A 25961-nucleotide genomic window follows, 5' to 3' on the forward strand; every position below is an offset into this window, starting at 1 on the left:
CTTAAATGATTAAGGCCCAAAGCTTTGACCCTGGTACTGTAAGATTCCTTGAAGATTGCCAGGAGAAACTCTTGAGCACAGTGTCAGGAGCAGCTACAAAGCCCTCTTAGGTGTGGCCTCCTCCCCAAAATTTCTGATTACATGTTTTGCAGAAATAAAATAAAATATACTAGATAATTATAGAAACTGAATAGCTATGATAATCTTGAAGAAGAAAAAGGAAAAGAAGCCATCATGTTACCTGATTTCACATTACACTCTAAAGTGCTAGTAAATATAATGACCATGAATAAATAGAATAGAATAGAATCTCATTAGCCATTTAATGGTAACAAGCAATATAAAATATATTGTGCTTTTAAGTATGCAGTCTTGGTTAGGATTTTTTGGGAAATTGGGGACAACAGTGGAGGTAATGTTACACTAATGGTGGGACTGGTGTTGGACCATTGAGTGCCAGATAATAGTATCATGAACAATTTTGCAAACCACAGTGTTTATAATAAAGTAACAAAATAAAATTAAAAAATGTGATCCATCCTGGTGTGTAAAAAAAATCTTAAAAATAAGCCCATATTATTATCAATACTTAATTTGTGACAAAGGCTCTAAGGCCATACAATGGAGAACGGAGAGTCTCTAACAAATTTTGTTGCAAGACTGAAAAGTCACACACAAAAGAATGACTCAGGAACTCAGAATGATAAGTGCACTCCTATATTCATTGCAGTACTATTCACAATATTCAAGACCTGGAAACAACTCAAGTGTCCAAGTACTGGTGACTAGATAAAGAACTATATTTACAAAATTGAAAACTAATTGGCAAAATCAAAAATAATAAAGAATAAAACCAAATACGAAACAATGCAATTTGTCTCTGTGACTAGAACTACATAGTATCATGCTAGGTGAAGTCAGTCAGGAAAAGAACAAACACAGAATGAACTTTTTCATATATGGAATAGAAAGAAGTATAGTAAAAGCCAAAGCCAACAAAAATCCGTGACCTGGTCTGCAGAACTGAGTTCAGCCTGGTGGAGAGATGGTTCACGAGGATATCACGAGACACTGGTGGAGGGAAATGGACACTGCTGCAAGGGAGGGCAGAGTTGAAATACTGCATCTTGAAACTTTATCTTTGATAATATTATAAATCATAGTGACCAGAATAAAATTCAATATTAAAATAAACAAAAGGATGAAGCTGGACTAGTCTATAACTCTATATGTAAATCAAAATCAACATGATATATTAGCAAAACTTAATGAAAAAACTAATCATAAATTATATAAAATACAACATAGGTAATATATTCCATAATATTAGTGTTAGAGATGTTTTTGGACATTAGACTCCAAAAATGACAAAAACTGAAGTTTAATGACTGGGACCATATTTAGCTCAAAAGCTTTTGCACAGAAAATATATAGAGATTATATGAAAATAAATGTATATAAATAGAAAGGACAGCCTGTGAGAAGATAATTTTATATCAAACATTCAATGAGGAGTTTATATCCTTATTAAATAGTATGCTATTTAACAATATCAAATGACCAATTAAAAAAAGGGCAGAAGATGTCACTTGATACTTCTCCAAAAAGAGCACACAGAAGGCTAATAATTAAAACAAAAAATGAGGGCTGAAAATATAGTGCAATGTGACCAACCCGAGTTTGATCTCTAACATCTCACATGGTCCCTGAAACCCCCAATTCCTTAGACGGCACAGAGAATAAGGAATTCTTGTGGATGGATTTCTGGTGGGAATATAAATTGGTACAATCATTTTGGAAAATATGGTATGTTCCTTAAAAAGCTAAATACATACCTATCATAAGAGAGAACAATACATTGCTCTTGTAGGATTAAAACATTAGCACAAAAATGATATCCTTTTTAATGTTCATCAAAGCCTAATTTTCAATGATTAAAATTTGGAAGCAAATGAATAGTGCATCAATAAGTAGATAAAGAAGATGTATTATCCTTATAGAATGGAATACTCTTCAGCTATAAAATATGAAAACTTTTGTGAAATGGAATGTCTGAAGGAGGAAAAAGAGTTGGATAATTTAACCAATAATTGTTATTTAAGAACATTAAAGGATGTTCAGGGACTGGAGTGGTGTCACAAGAGACAGGGCATTTGCCTTGCAAGTGCTGACCTAAACAGACCATGGTCCCTCAGTGTCTCATATGGTCCCACAAACCTGGAACAATTTCAGAGCTCATAGCCAGGAGTAACCCCTGAGCATCACCGGGTGTGATCCCCCAAAAAATAAACAAAAAAACCTCACGAATGAACAAAACAAAATAAAAAAGAAGGAACTAGGGGCTGTTAATAACAGAATTAAGAAAAGAAAACAGTGAGAGAAAAGAGTGGAGTAGGAAATCAAATAGGAGACAAAGCATAATGCTCAGGGAGACTGGCTTCCTCAGGAATATAGACATGCATACACTACACAAGTCCATACTATACAAATAAAGCCTGAAAAGATGAGAACAATAATATTTTCTTTAAAATTTTTTATATATCCTGGGCCGGAGAGATAGCATGGAGGTAAGGCATTTGCCTTTCATGCAGAAAGTTGGTGGTTCAAATCCCGGCATCCCATATGGTCCCCTGAGCCTGCCAGGAGCAATTTCTGAGCATAGAGCCAGGAGTAACCCCTGAGCACTGCCGGGAGTGACCCAAAAAAAAAAAAAAACAATCAAAAAAAATTATATATCCATCCCATAAGAATTGTGTTTTGCATTAATGTCTTTCCTTAATACTCATACTATTTAGGTTTATGGGTCTAAATAGCTCTGACAATTATCTTTGACTTTCTTAGTATTCTACTTACTTGTTAACTCCATTTACTTTCAGGTACCAATTTGCATCTGATTTGTAAGTTGTGATAATACACATTTACTATTGCTGGCATAAAATTAATGATGGATTAATAGTATGTTCAGCTATCTTCCAAGGTAAATTGCATATTGGTTGTATTATTTTCCATATACTAAAACTTTTGTTGAAATTTATTTGAAATAAAATTAATCAAATATAAGAGTAACATAAAAATTTGCAGAGTTTAGGAGATAATGTTGAAATATGTGCCCCACATAATTTGACATATTTTATTCTTCTAACAATTTAGGCCTTAAAAAGATTCATTTTGTTAAAATATCTGCATGTGGACTTGATAGATAGTACAGTGGAAAGGGCACTTGCCTTGCAAACAAGCAGACCTAGATTTGATCTTCAGCAGCACACGTGGTCTCCGGAGCAATGCTCAGAGTAATTCTTGGATGCAAAGCCGGTAGTTACTCTTGAGCATTGCTAGGTGTGTCCAAAACAAAAAGTCAGTACAGGGACAAGAGAGACAGTACAGTGGATGAAGTGGCAGGGTATGTGCTTTGCATACAGTAATCTTATTCAATTCCACAGCACCACATATGATTCATTGAACACTTCTAGGAGTTGAACACTTCTAGGAGTGAACCCTGAATAGTTAAGAGTAATTCCTGAGCACATGCAGGTAAGGTTCAAAAGTAAACAAAAGTCTGTAAATTTCCCCAAAATCTTGATTTTTCTTGAATAATATATATATATATAAGCAATATAAGCAATCTAGTTTTTATCTTCCAAAATAGTATCATAACAGTCTAATATTATAGAAAAACTTCCAGGCAATAGAACTTTTTTCTTTCAGAAAAGAGGGAAGGAGAGAGATAGAGCAATAGAACATTTTTTGAGAAAGTGTGTGTGTGTGTGTGTGTATGTGTGTGTGTGTGTGTGTGTGTGTGTGTGTGTGTGAGAGAGAGAGAGAGAGAGAGAGAGAGAGAGAGAGAGAGAGAGAGAGAGAGAGAGAGAGAGAAAGAGAGAGAGACAGACAGGCAGGCAGGCAGGCAGGCAGACACAGAGAGACAGAGAGAGACAAAGACAGAAAGAGACATAGAGAGATAGAGATACAGAATAGGAACTAATGTTACTTATTTAGTTTTGGGCCACATCTGATGATACTCAGGGGGTTATTTCTGGCTATGCACTGAGGGATCATTCCTGTCAGTGCTCAGGGTACCATATGAGAAGCCAGGGATCAAACCTGAGTTAGCCACCTGCAAAACAAAAGCCCTTTTCTCTGTGCTATTGCTCTGGCCCCAATAGAATTTATTTTATGTGAAAGTGTCAATTAGTTTTCCTTTGATTTTTCTATAGTTTATAGAAAACTTTGTCTAGCAAGAAATTAACTGTGCAGTCACCCATTCAACTTCACTTTTTCCTCCCTCAGTGAAAAAAGTTATTCCTTTCACAAAAAAAATCTAATGATACTTTTAAATAAAATAATTTTGATATAGCAGAAAGAAAGGAAAGCACATTTGTTTTAACTGACTTTATAAATTAAAAGCAATTTAGTAAAAAATAAGGTATTTATTGCCCAAGGGACTTTTAATTTTATTTCATTATTTGAGCATAATGTGCTAAGTAACTTTGCTAAAAGCCATTTAAAATAAAAGATGCCATTTACCAAAGTCTGTGGTATTTTTTCGGGGGATTTACCCCACCCACTTCACTTCCACCCTCTCTACTCCACCCTGAAGTCAGCCCCCACCTCATTGGTGACATCAGTTTAGAGCCCTTCCCCTGATAATCTTGGGGTGGAGAGGCAGTCATGGAGCTCTCCCACTCTGGGGACCACAAAAATCCCAAAAGTTCCTTAGCTAACACCCTTTTAAAAGCCAAGGCCTGTGGAAAACCTACACATGGAAAGTCTGTTTCTATTTCAGTTGTGTATCAGTTAAGATGGAAAATTTTGAAAGTCTACACAGATGGTAAATAAATTTCTGCTACATGAGGCAGTTCCTGGAATAAAGCAATTTTCTCAAATAACAAGTGCCAACTTATTTTTTCAGCAGGACTTATTTTTAACTTTCCCAGGGAATGGTTCAGAGACTAGAAGCAGTGTCCTTCACCTTAGGAATTCCAAGTCTCCTTCCAGAAGAAACTAACTCTGTTCTCACTACAAAGTCACATGTATATATGCACACATATATACACAGTGAAGTGGGTGGTTGTTCATTTTCTTTGGGGAAGAATTTAAGCAAGGGGGAGAAAATGGGAATTCTACAGGAATATATATGCTTTCATTCAGTGTTTAATTTTCTGCACCCTTTTCTAAACATATGAATGAACACATATTTTTACATAGAGATTTATTGAATATCTTGAACAAATGACCATTAGTCCATGGGAATTTGTTATACACCATTAAGTTTAGCCTGTTCCTCAGAAATTTTTAGCATCAGTCTCCTAGAACATAGATGAAAGTTCCTAACAATTTGCTGAGCCATGCTTCTTTTGGAGAGATGAATCCATATGTTGCAATTGGCAGGGAATTCTGGTGCCTTAAATAAAACTGTGTAATCTATTAAGGAAGGACATTTCAAATATTTCTTTCAGTAGCAAAGATTATTCATGGTAACATGAAAATTTTACTATTAAATAATTAAACTGTTACCTACAAATTGTAAGGCAAAAGAAAAAAGCTCATTTGAAATGGGAACTACAGAAAGAAGAAAAGAAAAAGTATGTGCAGTAAGAGGACAAGATTAGTAAAAGTAAAATGGCTAGAGATCTGTACAGAAGATGCAGAATGATGGGAGAGAAAGACAAGGAAAAACCCTGATCTGGGTTTTCAAGATTATTCTATTTCTCAGTTATTCCAGTATCATTGGTTGACCAAACAGATTAAACCTGACATGAAAAAACATGAAGGATTAAGAGAAAAACATGGAGAAGAGTTTTTTCCAACAAGCAACAGGTATTTTTCATGAAGAATATTGACAGGAATGTCACAGATCTGGGAAAAATAACTGAAAAAGGAGTGGATATATATATATAGATATAGATAGATAGATAGATAGATAGATAGATAGATAGATAGATAGATAGAAAGATAGATAGATATAGCCAGAGGCATCTTTATAATGATTATGCAGATATCAACTATATTAATGAAAAGAATGCCAAATTCACTCAGAAGACATAACTATTCTATGAAAAGTACACAGTTGAACTTAAACAGATTTTAGAAAGAGAAACATCTGTTTAATCCCTTAGGTACTATTTTCAAAAGAGAATGGGGTAAAGTTTCTCCTAGCAAATTCAAGTTCTCTTCAAAGTTAATTCCAAGTGTTAATCAGAACACTCAGCCTATGCTTCTCTCTCAATATTTGGATTTTTTACTTTTTATAATAAATTATTTTACTTAAAGACCATGTATTACATAGTTTCTCATAATACATTTGCTCAAACACCAATCCCACCATCAATGTAAAATTCCTTCCACCATTGTCCCTGAATTCCTATGCATTCCCAAGCCTACCCCATTGGCAGGCATACAATAATAACATATTTTATATTGATGATTTACAGGTAAGTGGTAATAAATTATGTTTTAAAATTACAGCAATATGTAAAAATTAATGTATCCTGCAATTAGAACTATAAGCCATTGTCAGAAAGCTTAATAAATAATTTGTTGCTCCTTGATTTTCTGTTATTTGTTTAGTTTATGAACTTTAGATGGCTTTGAATTCACCATCTAACTTGGTGTGTTCCTACTGAATTAACAATATTGAAAAAAATTGGAATGCTGTGCAGCTGCTGCATATGCAGCCATACAATTTAGGAATTCCAATCTCTGTGACTGATATTTCAATTTCAAGGGATCCTGGAAGGACAAGAAGGTGGGGGGAGCCAATTGCACTCATCACCCACAAATGCCAATTCGCTAGTGACCAGGTTTACCACTTAACCACTGATCTCTGCAAAGATGCCAAACCAGCCAATACTCCAGGTATATTGGTATTTGGGTTGACATAATTGAGATGGTTTTCTTAAACATTAAAAAATATGTTTCATATTGGTATTTTAGTAAGATACAGCAGAGTACTAAATATATAGTAGACACAATATTCATTAACTTTCCTTTATGAAAGATTTCACTCAGTATTTACAAAGGGGATATAAATCCAACAGTCAACATTTTCTGAGTGCTTAAAAACTGTAGAAAATGAACTACTTGTCTTTCAATAAAAGATTTATGGCTGATGAGATAATATGAAGGAATGAAGAGAGTCCCCAAGAGTTAAGCTATGCAATAAATATAGTGTGTGAATATGTGTGGTGTGTGTGTGTGTGTGTGTGTGTGTGTGTGTATGTGTGCTGAGGAGTGAGGAGGATAATATGCCAGTCAATACCACGCTGAACTAATTGTTTGCAGTCAGCCTATGATTCTTCTGTTGATATCATATACCCTTAATTTAATGACATTAGGAGACAGGACTTTTATGAAGTAATCTGGTTTTGATGAGTTTGTCAGGGTGTCCCTATAAATGAATGTATGTTCTTCTAAGAAAGGTGTGGGGAAAGTGAGAAGGTGACCAGTAAGTGAGGAAGGTCCCTCTTCAGAACTCAGACTTGAAATTCCAGAACTAGGAGAAAACAAGTGTCAATCTTTTAATCCACACAGTTGTCTGTGGTAATATGTCACAGTAGCTGAGTTCTCAAAGCAATTACTAAATACCAAAGCACAATATGAGTAAACCATACACAGGACAGGGAAATACATTTTCATAAATTTTAAGTCCATTTTTATTTACACTGCCATAGATTTTTCATTTTTCTTTTTTTCCATTTTCTTTTTTTTTTTTTTTTTTAGTTTTTGGGTTATACCCGGCGGCGCTCAGGTGTTATTCCTGGCTCTGCACTCAGAAATTTCCCCTGTCAGGCTTGAGGGACCATATCAGATGCAGGGAATTGAATCTGGATCAGTCCAGGGTTGGCTACGTGCAAGGCAAACACCCTACCGCTGTGCTATCACTCAGGCTGCTGCTATAAATGTATTGATTGCAGCTATGTATGAGTTTGGGGAAACAAGGGACTGAGGAACATTAATGCCTGAGAGTGAAGACTAACAAATGAACTACCACTGTTTCTGTGAAATAGAAAAACAATTTACTCATAATTGTATGAGAATTATAAACGTGGGCAACTGGATTGATCTTTTCCTAATTCAACCCCTGAACCCAACTCACTTAAATAATTCAAAGCTAAGTCTCAGGAGGAGTCAGATTTGTCCAAAGTTTTAGATGTATCAGAGCTTGGATAAGAGCATTATTCCATGAGTGAACTTTGTAATGGAGACTTTATGTCATTAGAAGTAACACTAGATACAGATATAATTTTCTGTAATACTCATAAAAATTTTGTTAATCTAGGTCACTTATATAAGAAAACAGATTAATTTCCTAAGTTTTCTTAAAAATTTTTTCTTAAAAATTCCTATAATTTCATACCAAATAAAATTACAAGTATCACTCATTGAATGAAAACATACTTTGATAGTGATATTATGTAAATGTTTAATAATATATAGGTAAAACAAAACTATAGTTTATTTATAAAAAGTACAAGTTTCTGAACTTGAAGAATAATACAGGCACTACATATTTTTATTCTCCTAACCCTTTTTGATTCCCTGTTTATATTGTCCACCAGACACATACATACATATACAGAGCATCATTGATGGTTATAGCCATAGAGACTTCCAGCATTGATGTCACTGGCATAACAGTCTCCTAAAATGAACTGTCCATCTCACTTGACTGATAATCACAGGGAATCACCTAAGAGGGAGCCTTCCCTGAGCCCGAACTTCTCTTAAAAACAAACAAACTTCTGAAACCTTAAATTTGTTTTTTTCTTTTTCTTTAAAATGTGATATCAAGGTTGAACTTGTTTAAATAGACTGTTTAAAAAGGCATTTTCTATTTGCGTATACTATATTCTATTTGCTGAACATGGAGACAATATAGCAAAGAGAAATGAGACAGAGGGAAAAGAATAGACACAGAATAAATTCAGTAATTTGTGGGATAAAAGAAAAACAAGAAATAGTATAATAATAATACCCAGAAACAATAAAAACAAAGGTTAGTCCAGGATAGACAAAAGTCAGGAGGTCCAGTCCAGCTAGCCACAAGGAGCAGTGAGTACAACTACAGTAAAGAAGGGTTTACTTGGACAATAATAGTTGAAACTGATCATTCTGGACAAGAAACAGCACTGAAAGTTGAAAAACTAGAAGGCAAGGCACTACTCCATTAATAGTGTAAACCACAGTGTTAAAAAAATAAAAAGGAAAGATGGGTTAAAGTAGTAAGGTATCTGCCTTGCTTGTGCTAGCCTAGGATGAACATGGTTCTATCCCTTGGTGTCCCATATGGTCCCCAAGCCAAGAGTGATTTCTGAATGGATAGCCAGGAGTAACCTCTGAATGTCACTGGTTGTGGTCCAAAAACAAAACAAGCAAAGAACAACAACAAAAGGAAAGACAGGCAGAGGTGGAAAGGAAGAAAGTGAGAGAGCAAGAAAAGAAAGAGAAAAAGAGAAATAAAAGAGAGAAAAAAAAGAAAGAAAAAGGAAGAGGTCAGGCTGGAAAAATCTATGAAACTGTGTCTGCCAGTGGGGCCCAACTGTGAAAAATTGTGAGTGCTGCCTGTGTGTGTCTGTCTTCTGTCCTGTCGCATGAAACTCTTGAGAATGGGCCGAAAACAGGCTCCAAAAAACTCGCTCTCCCAGAAGCTCATTCTAGGGCAGAAATGCCAAGGAACTGCTTCATAACGTGAAAACCGGCTATAAGCAGTACTTTGCAGAAGCCAGGTCCCCTGTTTGTTATGTCAGGCTGGGAAAATCTACGAAACTACGCCTGCTCAGTGGGGCCAGACTGTGAATAATTGTGAGTGCTGCCTGTGTATGTCTGTCTCATGTCCTGTCACGTGAAACTTTTGGGAGTGGGCCGAAAAGAGGCTCCAGAAGAGCACCGCCGCTCTGCTTTGCTATGCAGCCATGCACTCTTTTTAAGAAAAGAACACCATCGGGGCTTAAATCCCTGTCCTTCAGGCTTGGGAGGGTCTCCTTCCCTTCCTGGAGCAGGATTTTTAGCCGGCAGGGCGGGCACCTGGCAGACCTCTGCATGTGCCAGGGGCCTCTTGGCCCGGCCTAGGGTAGGGGGGCCCAGACCTGGGTCACCCGACCTCCCTCTCCCCCTTTCCTCCGGAACTCCAGGTGGGTTCCTGGGAGGAGCTGATGGGGCACTCTGGGTTTTCCCCACTCCCAGGTCGGGTCCAGAGACTGGCCTAGGGTGGGGCTTAAATCCCTGTCCTTCAGGCTTGGGAGGGTCTCCCTCCCTTCCTGGAGCAGGATTTTTAGCCGGCAGGGCGGGCACCTGGCAGGGTAGGGGGGCCCGGACCTGGGTCACCCGACCCCCCTCTCCCCCTTTCCTCCGGATCTCCAGGTTGGTTCCTGGGAGGAGCTGAGGGGGCACCCTGGGTTCTCCCCACTCCCAGGCTGGCTCCAGAGGTTGGCTTAGGGGGTGGAGTTTGATCTGGGGGGTGGCAGATAGCTGCTCAGCTATACTCAGGCTGTCACTGGCAATTTCATACCAGTCTACATTTTGCAAACATATACTCCTCCCAACCATCAGTACCCCAGATTTACCCTTTCTTAACTTCAGTAACATACAGTTCTAATCTCTGACCAAAGACATACAGTAGATCTAACAAATCCCAGAACTATTTAGAAGGACACAAATTGAACACATATTGAACACATATATCTTTTGAATATTTTATGGGTATTTTCTTTAACTGCTGTAACTCTCTAAATATTCTTCTACCATGATGTTTCTATCCACTTTTTATCTTGTCTTTTCTTTGTAAGCTGTTCAGTAAGGACTGTTGATGGAACTGTCCCTCAGTTTGATGCCTATGATTGAACTATGTCATGGAAATTGCTGGTCTTGTTCCTATTGCCTCCAGATGCACCAATAACACTTCATGGCATTGATCCTTATTTGCATAGACACATTAAAATGGGAAAACACTATACATACAGATAAGTTCTTATCTAATAAATCTCAGTACAATGTACCTTACACCCTGAACATTGATATAATGACCTGGCACAGGCCTCAGAAGAATGGGCATCCTCCATTCACGCCAGAACCAGGCAAGCTATCTACGAAACATCCAAGGTCTTTTATAGCAACAGCTGGAAGCAGTCCTCTACCAGGAAAGACACTACCAAGGGTCTGACATCGACCTCCTAAAAAGAGACTTCCTTTTACACTGAGAAGACTTGACAACAACAGTGACCTGCTCTACAGGACATGGTTCTCTCTAGTGTCCCTAAAGTGTGAGGTGAAACGAGAGGATGCTCTGAACCATCCTGACTGCAATATGGGATATGCAGACTCTAGGATCTTTAATACAGAAGCATGATACCAACAACAGAGACTGTGTGAGGAATGGAGGTGTATTGCCACTACAGACGATGACTTGAATTGGACAAACTACTTTGCCTGGAGCCTAGAGTCAGTCCTGTGCCAGGAAACTTCAGGGGTAGGGTCTCCTTGTATTTAGACCATAATTTTTCTTTCCATGTCCCTTATATTTTGGTGGGCCTATGCAAAGAAATGCCACTTTAACACCGTTTTTTACTATGATCCCTTGACTCCAATCCTTAAGAAAAACAACCCACTAAAACTTTTGAGGTTAACTTAAACTAGTAAGCATGTGCATGGAACTAGATAAATGTACTTTGCCCTCAATGTTTAAGGAGTTACATAAGTCTAATATCTTTAGGTTATATTGTGTGCTGCTAAGAAATAGTAGGTACTGCAACTGGGGATTTGAGGGACAAAGTAATTGCATTGAACATAGGTTCAGTTTTGTTTTTCTTAATGTTCTTTGGCTGAAACTTCAAGGCTGGGATATCATCGATGGGACTACCGAGAATTCTGTTTATGGGTGATTGGGCTTCCACTGTAACTTTACCCTGTCCTCTTTCTTTGCATCTTTGTTGTCATAATTAAAATAAAAAAAAAGAAAAGAACACCATAGCAACAAGAAGGAAAAATCACACTAAGAACTGTGCTGGATCACTGAAGCCCAGCATTTTTCTCCGGACTGTCTTCTCTGCTGCGTGCTCAGGCCTAAGATTTGATCCTGTGAGAGGCTTCATCTACGAAGGATTCCCCTCCCTTGGAGGCAAGTTGACCCACCCAGAAATGGTAGAGCCAGATGAGTGTGGCTGCATACATCATTTAGCCAATGAATACCACCATAATACGTAGGAAAACCCACAATACAAGTGTGACAATGGGGAACCAATGCAGGTCAGCATTAGACATAGAGAATGAAGATGACAATTCTGATGACGAGATAATGACCAAACAACTAATCAACCTCTCAGACAAGGACTTTAGACAAGCAATATGGAAGATGCTCAAAGAACTCAAAGAAACCATGGATAGAGTTGAACAGAACACTAAAAAAAAAACACACACACACACACACAAGAAAATATGAAGACAGAAATTACAAAACTCCAAACTGAAATAACATGTCAACTAACAGGCCTGAAAAACTCAGTAAACGAAGTGAATGACAAAATAGATAAGCTCTGGGACAGGGAAACAGAAGCTGAGAATAGACTTGGTGCTGTGGAAGATGAGATAAATAACAATTCCATACAGCAGGAGATATTGAAAAAAAAACTTAAAGCAAATGAACAGACAATGGAAAAATTAGTCAAAAAATGGGAACAGATGAAAATAGAAGTCTATGATAAGCTCAACAGAAACAACGTAAGAATTGTTGGAGTACCAGAGACCCAGGAAAAAAATTTTCAGGAAGTATCAACGGTCAAGAACAGTTGTCCTGACTATGACCCACAGGCCACATATTGCATTTGTATCTGTTTTGTTTCTTCATTGCAAAATAAGATATATGCAGTGTGCATAAGATTTGTTCATAAGTTTTGTTTTTACTATAGTCAGACCCTCCAATGGTCTGAGGGACAGTGAACTGGCCCCCTATTTAAAAAGTTTGAGGACCCTTGGTCAAGAACATCATTAAAGAGAAACTTCCAAAGCTAAAGAATATATGTGATCAAATCCTTCATGCTCGAAGAGTACCAACCAAAAGAGACCCCAGAAAAAATATCCCAAGACACATCCTAGTCACAATGACGAATTGCACAGATGAGACAGAATTCTGAAAACAGCAAGATCAAAAAGGGAAATTATATTCAAGGGAGCATCCTTGGGATTTACAGCAGACCTGTCACCAGAAATACTCAAGGCCAGAAAGCAGTGGTGGGATATTGTGATGAGACTAAATGAAATGAATGCTTCACCTAGAATATTGTACCCAGCAAAACTTACTTTCTGATGGAAGATTACATGGTTTCACAGACAAACAACAGCTCAGAAACTTTACAGACTCAAAACCAGTCTTAAGAGAAAAACTGAAATACCTAATTTAAGCCAAGACTAACCAAAAGACACACCAAATTTCGATATGAAGATGGCACTAAATCCCAGGACAATTATTTCCTTCATTGTCAATAGACTAAATGCACCAGTTAAGAGACACAGAGTGGCTAAATGGATCAAAAAACTCAATTCAACCTTCTGCAGCCTACAAGAAATGCACCTGAATAGTCAGAACAAACATGGACTCAAAATAAAAGGCTGGAGGAAAATTATCCAAGCAAACAACACCCATATAAAAGCTGGAGTGGCCATACTAATATCAGATAATGCAAACTTTATACTCAGGAAAGTTGTAAGGGACAAAGATGGACATTTTATATTAACCAGTGGTATGTAGAGCAGGAAGAAATCACTCTCCTAAACATATATGCACCAATTGATGGTCCAGCAAAATATTTAATACAATTGTTGACAAGTCTGAAAAGTAATATCAATAACAACACAATAATTGTGGGGGACCTCAACACGGCTTTGTCAACCCTGGATAGGTCAACCAGACTGAAACCCAACAAGAATATACTAGACCTGTAAAGAGAAATGGAAGAAAGAGGCCTAGTGGATAGGACACTCTATCCCCAGAAACCTGGATACACATTCTTCTCCAATGTACATGGGACATTCTCCAGGATAGACTACATGCTGGCACATAAAACATACCGCCATAATATCAAGAGGATAGAAATATTGCAGACTATCTTTGCTGACCACAAGGTTCTGAAATTATTTGTGAATTCCAAAGGGACACAGAAGAAAAACTTTAACACCTGGAAGTTGAACAACCTCATACTGAATAATCAGTGGGTCCGAGATAAAATCAAGGAGGAAATCAAAAGGTTCCTGGAAACAATTGATAATAAAACACAAACTATAGAACTTATGGGACACAGCAAAAGCAATACTGGAGGAAAATTTATAGCTTTGCAAGCACACATCAGGAAGGAAGAAGGAGCTTACCTGACGCAGCTGAGCTAATGACACAGCTCATAAAACTAGAAAGTGCTCAACAAAAGGACCCAAAAATAGGGAGACAGAAGAAAATAACAAAGCTGAGAGCAGAAGTCAACGAATTGGAAACCCAAAAAACAATCTGAGAGATCAACAAAAGTAGAAGTTGGTTCTTTGAATAAAATCAACAAGATTGATAGACCACTGGCAACGCTAACAAAGAAAGAGAGAGAGAGAAACTTGATAACTCGTATTAGAAAAGAAAAAGGAGAGATCACAACTGATATGGCCGAGATTCAATGGGTAATCAGAAACTACTTTGAGAAACTCGACGCCACTGAAAATGAGAACCTGGAAAACTTGGATAAATTCTTGGACTCTTATAATCTTCCACGGTTGAAGGAAGAGAATGTAGCATATCTAAACACCCCCATCGCTATTGATGAAATTAAAACGGTAATCAACTGTCTGCCCAAAAATAGAAGCCAAGGCCCAGATGGATTCACTAATGAATTCTTTCAAACTTTCCAAGAGGAACTACTACCAATCCTGGCAAGACTCTTTCATGAAATTGAACAAACGGAAACACTTTCAAATAGCTTTTATGAAGCCAACATCACCTTGATACCTAAACCAGACAGAGATGCTACCAAAAAAGAAAATTACAGACCAATATCGCTGATGAATGCAAATGCAAAAATCCTCAACAAAATCCTTGCAAAGAGGATTCAGTGCCATTAAGAAGATTATCCAATACCATCAAGTAGGTTTCATCCCAGGAATGCATGGATGGTTTAACATCTATAAATCTATCAACATAATACACAACATCAACATGAAAAATATAAATCACATGATCATATCAATAGATACAGAGAAAGCATTTGATAAGGTCCAACACCCATTCTTGATCAAAACTCTTAGCAAGATGGGAATGGAAGGAACTTTTCTCAATATAGTTAAAGCCATCTACCAAATGCCAGTGGCAAATATTGTACTCAATGGAGAAAAACTGAAAGCCTTTCCTCTAAATTCTGGCACAAGAAAAGGCCGTTCTTTCTCACCACTCCTATTCAACATAGCACTGGAAGTACTTGCTATAGCGATTAGGAAAGAAAATATATCAAGGGAATCCAGATAGTAGAGGAAGAATCAAGCTCTCGCTGTTTGCAGATGACATGATACTCTACCTAGAAAACCCTAAATCTCTACGAAAAAGCTTCTAGAAACAAGACTCATATAGCAAGGTGGCAGGCTACAAAATTAACACACAAAAATTAATGGCCTTTCTATACACCAATAGTAATAAGAAAGAAATGGACATTAAGAAAACAACCCCATTCACAGTAGTGCCACACAAACTCAAATATCTTGGAATCCACCTTGACTAAAAATGTGAAGGACCTATACAAAGAAAACTATAAAACTCTGCTCCAAGAAATAAGAGAGGACACGTGGAAAATGAAGCACATACCCTGCTCATGGATTGGCAGGATTAACATCATCAAAATTGCAATACACCCAAAGCATTGTACAGATTTAATGCGATCCCTCTAAAGATACCCATGACATTCTTCAAAGAAGTGGATCAGGCACTTTTGAAATCCATTTGGAACAATACATACCCTAGAATAGCTAAAACAATCATTTGGAAAAAAATATGGGAGGAATTACTTTCCCCAACTTTAAACTGTACTACAAATCAATAGTTATCAAAACAGCATGGTATTGGAATAAAGACATGCCCTCAGATCAGTGGAATAGGCTTGAGTACTCAGAGAATGTTCCCCAGACATAAAATCACCTAATTTTTTGATAAAGGAGCAAGAAATACTAAATGGAGAAAAGAAAGCCTCTTCAACAACTGGCTAGCCACTTACAAAAAATTGAACTTAGAACCCCAGCTAACATCATGTATAAAGGTTAAATCCAAATGGATGAAAGACCTCGATATCAGACCAAAAACTATAAGATATATAGAACAACACATAGGCAAAACACTTCAGGACATTGAGACTAAAGGCGTCTTCAAAGAGGAAACTGCACTCTCCAAGCAAGTGAAAGCAGATATTAACAAATGTGAATATATTAAACTGAGAAGCTTCTGCACCTCAAAAGAAATATCGCCCAGGATATAAGAGCCCCCCACTGAGTGGGAGAAACTATTCACCCAATACCCATCAGATAAGGGGCTTATCTCCAAAATATACAAGCACTGACAGAACTTTACAAGAAAAGAACATCTAATCCCATCAAAAAATGGGGAGAAGAAATGGACAGACACTTTGACAAAGAAGAAATACAAATGGCCAAAAGACACATGAAAAAATGCTACACATCACTAATCATCAGGGAGATGCAAATCAAAACAACTATGAGGTACCACCTCACACCCCAGAGATTGGCACACATCACAAAGAATGAGAACAAGCAGTTTTGTCCGGGATGTGGAGAGAAAGGAACTCTGATCCACTGCTGGTGGCAATGCCGTCTAGTTCAAACTTTATGGAAAGCAATATGGAGATTCCTCCAAAAACTGGAAACCGAACTCCCATACGATCCAGCTATACCACTCCTAGGAATATACCCTAGGAACACAAAAATACAATACAAAAATCCCTTCCTTACACCTATATTCATTTCAGCACTATTTACCATAGCAAGACTCTGGAAACAGCCAAGATACCCTTCAACAGATGAATGGCTAAAGAAACTGTGGTATATATACACAATGGAATATAATGCAGCTGTCAGGAGAGATGAAGTCATGAAATTTTCCTATACATGGATGTACATGGAATCTATTATGCTGAGTGAAATAAGTCAGAGAGAGAGAGAGAGAGAGAAAGAGAGAGAGAGAGAGAGAGAAAGACTCAGAATGGTCTCACTCATCTATGGGTTTTAAGAAAAATGAAAGACATTCTTGCAATAATAACTTTCAGACACAAAAGAGAAAAGAGGTGGAAGTTACAGCTCACCTCATGAAGCTCACCACAAACAGGGATGAGTTTAGTTAGAAAAATAACTACGTTTTGAACTATCCTAATAAAGAGAATGTATGAGGGAAATAGAAAGCCTGTCTAGAGTACAGGCGGGGGTTGGGTGGAGAGGAGGGAGATTTGGGACATTGGTGATGGGAGTTTTGCACTGGTGATGGATGGTGTTCTTCATATGACTGAAACTCAAACACAAACATGTAATAAAGTTGTTTAAATAAAAAAAAAATAAAAAAAAAGAGAAAGGAAGAGAAAGAAAGAAAGAAAGAAAGAAAGAAAGAAAGAAAGAAAGAAAGAAAGAAAGAAAGAAAGAAAGATAGAAAGATAGAAAGAAAGAAAGAAAGAAAGAAAGAAAGAGAGAGAGGAAAGAAAGAAAGAAAGAAAGAAAGAAGGAAAGAAAGAAAGAAGAAAGAAAGAAGAAAGAAAGAAAGAAAGAAAGAAAGAAAGAAAGAAAGAAAGAAAGAAAGAACGAACAAGAAGCAATTGATGAAAGAGAAGCAATTAATTTGCTTGCCTTAGAGCACAGCAGAAATGTAATAATGGGGTATGGAAAGGAAATAAAAGACAACAGTGATTTGAAGGGTGAACTGGTGAAGGATGGTGTACATTGTATGACTGAAACCTAATGAAGATCTATTTCACAACTTAAGTAAAGCAATTTTGTTCTTATATAAAGAAATTTTAAAAAGGCATTTTTTTACACACTAATTATATTTTAATAAATAAAATTTGCTTCTGAAACTCTTTGGAATTTCAAGTTTATTTCAAACATAATTTAGTCTCTTGATTTGGAGGGCATAGTAAAAGGCATCTTTCCTAGCAGGACTTTGACTAAAAAGTAGTGTTGAAAATAATAAATTTCCTGTTATTCTTAGCTTGTGCCCAGAAGTCATGGAGACTTTTGGACTTATTTAGTGAATTAAGAAAGAAAATGAATAAAGGATCTGTTATAAATAGCAATCATAGAAAATAAAGATTATAATCAGTAGTGGCTTCATAGTGAAAAGAAAGATAAAACCATGACCACAAAAATCTTTTACAGACTTGAGGGAACTCCATGATGAATGTTAATTTTGAAGTGAATTGGAGAAAATGCAAATTCTGAATCTTCCTCTGAAATTTTTAAAAGAACATGAGCTATTCATTTTTTTTTATTTTTTGTGGTTTTTTTGGGGTCACACCCGGCAGTGCTCAGGTGTTATTCCTGGCTCCAGGCTCAGAAATTGCTCCTGGCAGGCATGGGGGTCCATATGGGGTGCCGGGATTCGAACCGATGACCTCCTGCATGAAGGGCAAACTCATTACCTCCATGCTATCTCTCCTGCCCCGAGTTATTTATTTTTTAAATAATTACTTTAAGTACTGTTGCATATGAAGTTGTTCATGATTGAGTTCTATCATAGAGTGTGTACTACCCTTTTCAAGGCACCAATGTCCTAGATATCACAAAAGGTAAGGCATTTATGTTACTGTGGTCAATCTTTTTTGAAAACTTCCACATATAAAAGCTTGAGTTCAGGTGGGCACCACTCCTGAACACAGATCTAGAAACAGTCTCTGAGAAATATAAGGTGTTGGTCAAAAATTAAAATAAGAGTATATTCTGTGTAAGACTTGAGTTCAGTAGCTGTAAGTACTGGTATGTGTCAGTAGGACATGGAATAGAATGCCGCACAACAAACTACTTAGAATGTGGAGGAGTATGTAAATATCTCAAAGGAGAATAAACCTAAATGTCACAATTTCCTTTAACAAGATAACCTTCAATAGATCCTGCATACTTAGATATTTATTTAAAAACCTATTCTTAGTGAATTCTATATGAGTAGGTCAGAAAATTATACAATGCATTGATTCTAAGTATATATTTACCAGGAAATCAAAAAAGTGAGTGAATTCTTATGTTTATTACACCACTAATCACAATAGTCAAACAAGCCACATATCCAAGAACAAATGACTGGATAAAGAAACTAAAATAGATAGTCTCAAGAAAATGAAGCAGATGGAGAGATTGACAGACAGGCCCTCTTTGACCAGAAAACCTTTTTCACCCTAGTTGATATATCCTGATAAGAACACTACACTGCTGCCTCTTAATAGACCAGCCAGGCTAAAATTCAGCAAGTGTATATAGGCTTTTAGGAATAAATGGAAGAGGGGGACTGATATAGATGTATATATGCACATGGGACATTCTTCAAGATAATCCACGTTCTAAGATACAAAACATACATCCATAAAATCAAGAAGATAGAAATTATACCACTTATTTTCTCAGAACATGATGCTTTAAAAATAAAAGTGTTTCAAACAAATATGGAGAAATAACTTTAGCACCTGGAAATTAAACAGGTTACTACTGAACAACTAGTGGAATAAGAGGAAATCAAAGAGGAAACGCAAAAGATTCCTGGAAACAAATCAGAATGAAGATACAAGTTATCAGAATTCATGAGACACAGCAAAAGTTGTCTTAAGAAGAAAATTTATAACTTTGCTAGCTTTCATCAGGAAATAACAAAGGGCCTACAAAAATTACTTCATGTGCAGTTTAAATTGAGCTGAAAGCAGACAGGTGGAAGAAAATAATAAAACATATTGCAGAAAATTGATGAACAGAAATTTTTAGAAAACAATTCAAAATATCAATAAAAGCAAGAGCTGGTCCTATGAAGAAAATAAACAAGATCAATAAACCATTAGCAAAACTCAGAAAGAGAGAGAGAACTCTATTAAATTCAATCAGAAATGAATGGAAGGATGTCACAAAAGATAGTGCAAAAATTGAAAGGGTAATCAGAGATTAGTTTGAGAATCTTTATTCTACAAAATGAGAAGAAATGGCTAAATTTTTGTATTTCTATTAAAACCCATGTTTGAACTGAGATAATTTGGAATAACTTAACAGACAGCACTATGAAGAAAACAAATAGTAATCAAAAGGCTTTCTAAATACAAAAGTTAAGGCACAGCTGGATTCACTAGTGCATTCTTTCAAACTTTTTTTTGGGGGGCCACAGCCATTTGATGCTCAGGGGTTACTCCTGGCTAAGCACTCAGAAATTGCCCCTGGCTTGGGGGGGGCATATGGGATGCCAGGGGATCAAACTGTGGTCCTTCCTTGGCTAGTGCTTGCAAGGAAGCATCTTACCTCTAGCACCACCTCATCGGCCCCTCTTTCAAACTTTTAAAGTGGACCTACTGCCAATACTTAACTGGCTCTTCTATGAAATGAAAGAAACAGAAGCACTTGTAAACATTTTCTATGAAGTAAACATCACTCTTACACCAAAAATAGTCAGAGGCACCATCATAAAATAAGAGAATTACAGGCCAATATTTTTGATTAATGCAGATGCAAGGATGCTCAACAATATAATAGCAAATTGAATCTAACAGTTCAATGAAAAGTCATATACCATGACCAAGTTGGATTCATCCCAGAGATACAAGGATGGTTTACCATACACAATTCAAGAAAAATGATACATGATATCAATAAAAATAAAAATCATATCCATATATGTGGAAAAGATTTAGCACCCATTCAATGATATTAAAAACTCTCAAAAGAGAGCAATTGTTGAAATTTTGCTCAATATAGTTAAATCCATTTACCTTAAGCCTGTGGTAGGCTTTTTTTGCACAAGACAGCCAAGAACATGCCTAGAACACAATCTCTAAGATCCAAACAGGGTAAGGGCCCCACCCAATAAGGTGGAGCCAGTGGACACTTCACTCGTGGCCACGCACATTTTCTAACCCACGCACCGCAGCAAAGCACATAGTAAAAACCATTATACAAGTGTTGCAATGGGAAACAATACAAAACAACACCATACATAGAGAATGAAGATGATCTGAAAAGCCTCTCAAATAAGGAGTTCAGAGTATTAATATGGAGAATGCTCAAAGAACTCAGATCAAGCTGACTTGGAGGAAGTGGGAAAAGAGGAAGAAGTAGAAGAGAAAGAAGGGGAAGAATAATGAAAAGGAAAAAGGAAGCTACAAAAGAAGAAGGGGAAGAAAAGGAAGAACAAAAAAAGAAGAGAAAGATTAAGAAGGAAAAGAAGAAAAAGAAGAGAAGAAAAAGAAGGCAAGAAAAGAGGAAGAAAGGGAAGAAGAGGAAGAAGTAAATGAAGAAGAGAAAGAAAAAGATGAGGAAGATGTAGAAGAGGAGGAGGAAGAAAAAAGAAAGAAGAGGTAGAAGAATAAGAGAAAGAAGAGAAGAAGAAAAAGGAGAAGAAAAATAAAAGAAGATGGACTGAAGATTTATTTTTAATTTTTTTATAAGTGTCTTTGTTTAAGCACCGTTATTATAAATATTTTGTAGTTGGGTTTCAGTTTTTAAAAAAAGCCTGTGACAAACATATTTAATGGGCAAAGATGCCAAGCCTTTTTTTTAATGTAATTTTTTTTAATTTTTATTTTTCACAGCATTACTTATGGTACATAGTGACAATGAATGAAGGGCACTCCCACCCCAGTGCTGTCCTCTTTCCACCACCGTTTCCAGCATGCATTTCATATCTTCCTCCCATTCCCCCCAGAATACTAGTGCAACTGGTCTCCACTTTATAGCTTGTTGTAGATTGTCTATTCTGTTGTCATTTGTGATAAAAAAGATAAGAAGAATAAAGAAAAAAAGAGGAAGAGAGAAAGAGAAAAAGAAGAAAAAAAATGCACCTGGCTAATGAGAAAAGAAAAAAAAAATTACCAAATAATAACCACAGGAGTGAAAAGGGAAGAGAAAAGTGAGGAAGGAAGGAAAATAAAGTCAAAAACTAACAAATCAAAACAAAACAAGAAAAAGAAGGGGTGCTACAGTGGTAGGGTTTGGCGTTCCCTCCACTTTTTTTTTTTTGTATAAGCACAGTAAGCATTGGGGGAGAATGGGAATTCCCGTGGCCTAGGAGATTCAGGGCTTCTTTATCCTTGAAGCATACCATCATGAAATTAACCCCTGGCTCCATAGGTGTTCATTAACTCATCCCAAGGGCTGTTGCATGATTCCGGAATCAGCTTCAGCAAAACCCCTAGTTCAAGGACAATATAGGGTTCCGTAATGCCACAAAACATGTCTCAAACTCAACGATCACCTGTCGTCTTCAAATACCTTTGTTTACTTTCTTTTTTTAAACACAAGTTTATTTATCTGTTCTATTTTAATGTATACATATTTTTGCTATCCTTACCATTTTTGGTGCTGCTTGGTACTAAAGCCTTGCCTGGGATAAAATGGCAGATCAAAAACAGACCACAAAAATTGTGAGTATAATCAGTCATCCTTACCCAGAATAGCACCAGCAATCCAATATGAAACCATATGTTTTTGTATGGGCTCAGTAAATAAAGAGAAACCATAGACACAGAAATAAGATCTTATCTTCTAGGGATAAGACCTCACACTTTTTATAACACTAGGGTGCCTCCCGTCCTGGACATATATCATGTGGATAAAACCCAGTCTCCAGGAGATTGGACAGTGTCAATTCAACTCCAAACCCCAGATCCCAGATGTAGAACTGATACAGCTCTGGGCAACAACTCCAGGAACCAACTCCATTGGGAGAATTATAGCACAGCTCTAGCACTAACTTGTACCAGTTATAATATGACAACAAGGAAATGATAACTTGACCCAAGACCAAGTTGTCTTATCACCTCACCTAACACTGGATGGAAACCAGAAGATGTACTGTCTTTTGAACAGCGAAAAATAAGAGCACCATGTACAGAAAACTGACTTTGACAGCTGCAACAGGGCAAACTATCCTTGGGACCGATAAGGAAAACCCTGCCCTAGACTGTAGACCAGAACTCTTATTAAATAACAAAAAAAAAAAAGGATTTCTTATTGCAGAGGCCCAACTTGGACAACAGAGATTGAGCAGAACCCTTAGATCCATAATATCCCATAATTTGGCTTGAGGACTGAATGAAAACAGGGAGTATCTGATACAGAAGACTGTACATAGCAATGCTGGAACAGAACCTTAAGAACTGTAAAGACTCTAAACTAGACCCTGTCCTAGGACCTGTACAAATGCCAAGACTGCTGGATACAGTGGCCTCATTGTCTCACCCACAACTGAGAGGAAATATGACAAGCCTTTTATCTGAGATTGTATGCAAGACAAGGTTGCCCACTCTAGCCACTTCTTTTCAATATCGTAAGTACTAGGCATAGACATTATGCTATAAAATGATATCAAGGGCATTCACATAGAAAAAAAAGAAGTCAAACTTTCACTGTTTGTGGGTGACATGACACTATATTTAGAATAACCTAAAATATTTAAAAAGCTTCTAGAAACATTAGATTTGTAAGTGGAAGGTTACAAAATTAATAATACACAAAATTATGGGTTATCTATATGCAAATAATGAAAGAGAAGAAAGATATTAAAATCTCATAAGCAACTGTGCCACAGAAAATCAAGTACTTTGAAGTACTTAACTAAATTAAAGAGATTAGTTAACTTAACTAAAGGGGTTTGGAAAAGAATAAGAAAAAAACTATTTTGACAAAAACTTAACTAAAGAGGATAAAAATAACTATATTATTAAAAATATAAAAATACAGCTTCAAAAATAAAAGGGAGCCCAAGGACATAAAACACAGAACCTGTTTATGGATTAAAGTGGCAATAATTCCCAAGCTTTATACACATTTAATGTAATTTAATATAATCCGTAAGAAGACATCCACGTTATTTTTCAAAAATCTAAATCAGGGGTCTCAAACTCAATTTACCTGGGGGCTGTAGGAGGCAAAGTCGGGGTGAGGCAGGGCCACATAAGGGATTTCACAAAAAATAAGTCCTCAAACGTCATTATTAACAGTTTTAATTATTTCTTCTGAACCTGAATAAAACATTGGGTGAAGATCATGAACAGTTCTTCTGAACATGGCATCTTTTGCCTATTCCTTGCTGCCAGAGACTTGACAGCGCTTCTTCTCACAAATCTGAACCACATTTGGCTTTAGAGAGAAAGCAGTTGAGACCCTCAGTATGGCTTGAAGATGATCATCATTAAGTCTAGAGCTGTAATTTAATGTTCAATGTGGAGAATAACTTTTCACACAAATATGTGCTCCCAAAAAGGCACATGGTGCACTTGAACATACGGGAAAGCTCAGGGAAGCTGGGGGGCAATTCTCTCAAAAATTTCCCATGCATGTCTGCTTTTCCACTAATCTTCCTGAACTTGGCTTTGAGATCAGAGTTGCATTGCAGGTCAATGAGCTCCATTTGAAGCACAGGAGGGGCATCTTGCCCATCAAAGGAAAAGGGGTCCACAAAACTTTGGAAAGTGGCTCTGTGCTTTTTGAAGTCTGTAAATCTGTGAAAAACTTCCTTCTCTAGCTTAAAAATAGCACCAACATATTTCTCACCACTGAATGGTATGCCTGCATCCACAAGTTCCTTTCATGCTGGGAAATGGCAAATGTTTGTCTGACAGAGCTGGGATTCCCATAACACAAGTTTTGTGGAGAATGCTCTATGTTGTCATAGGCAGCATTGACAAGCTGCCCTGGGCCTTGTAACATCTTCTTTAGTACATTCAGCTTATGTGTGATATCAACAAGAAAAGGTAAGTCCATGAGCCATTTGTGATCACTCAACTCAGAAACAGCATTCCCATCCTTCTCCATAAAGGCTTTTACTTCTTCTCTCAACTCAAAAAATCTTTTCAGGACATTTCCCCTGCTGAGCCAATGTACCTCAGTGAAATAGAGCAAATCTCCATATTCTGACTCCATTTCCTCTAAAAAAGCACGGAACCTCCTGTGCTTTAAGCCCCTGGATCTGATTTGGTTGATGCATTTCACAACAACAGACATCACATTGTCACATGGCAGGCATTTACTGCAAAGGCTCTGCTGATGAATAATGCAGTGAAGAACATTAACCTTCTCTGCACCCTCCTCTTCAAGTTTTTTTGGAACAAGTGCCACCTGTCCATTTTTCCTCCCTGTCATTGATGGTGCTCCATTGGTTATTATTCCAACAAACCTCTTCCATGGCAAATCTGCATTCTCAATTGCATCAGACAAATGCTGAAATATCTCATTAGCGGTGGTCTGGCCATGCATTGGAATTATTGTGAGCAGCTCCTCTGTCAATTCAAAATTGCAATCAACACCGCAGACATAAATTGTGAGCTGCGCAGTGTCTGTTCTATCTGTGCCTCATCAAGAGCAACTGAGTATGTATTAAAACATTTGGCTTTCTCACACAGTTGATGATAAATGTCACTTGACATGTCAGAAATGCACTCTGCCACAGTGTTGGCAGAAAGGCTGATTTTGCTAAACTGACCTTTCTTTTCCAGACAGATAATACTTGAAGCCTGTAACATGCATTTTTCAACAAACTCTCCTTCTGTGAATGGTTTCCCTGCCTTAGCAATCATCTCACTAACCATGTAACTAGCTTCGACTGATGCAACATTCTCTTTGGTTGCTTTCTTGAAGAAATCTTGTTGCCTCATTAGACATGCTTTAAGACTGGCAACCCGCTTGGCTCTCTCATTTCCTTGATATTTTGCACATTTCCTCAGCATGTTTGTTGAATAATGGCATTTCAAGTTGTATTCCTTGTGCACTGCCAC

The 25961-nt window shown here is 37.1% G+C and overlaps 1 pseudogene; it reads left to right on the top strand.

The window, feature by feature from the left end:
- Positions 1-4665: 4665 nt before the first annotated feature.
- Positions 4666-6105, top strand: LOC126007222 (pre-mRNA-splicing factor SYF2-like; annotated as a pseudogene).
- Positions 6106-25961: the final 19856 nt, after the last annotated feature.

The sequence above is a fragment of the Suncus etruscus genome, chromosome 4 (assembly GCF_024139225.1).
Source record: "Suncus etruscus isolate mSunEtr1 chromosome 4, mSunEtr1.pri.cur, whole genome shotgun sequence".
Classification (NCBI taxonomy): Eukaryota; Metazoa; Chordata; class Mammalia; order Eulipotyphla; family Soricidae; genus Suncus; species Suncus etruscus.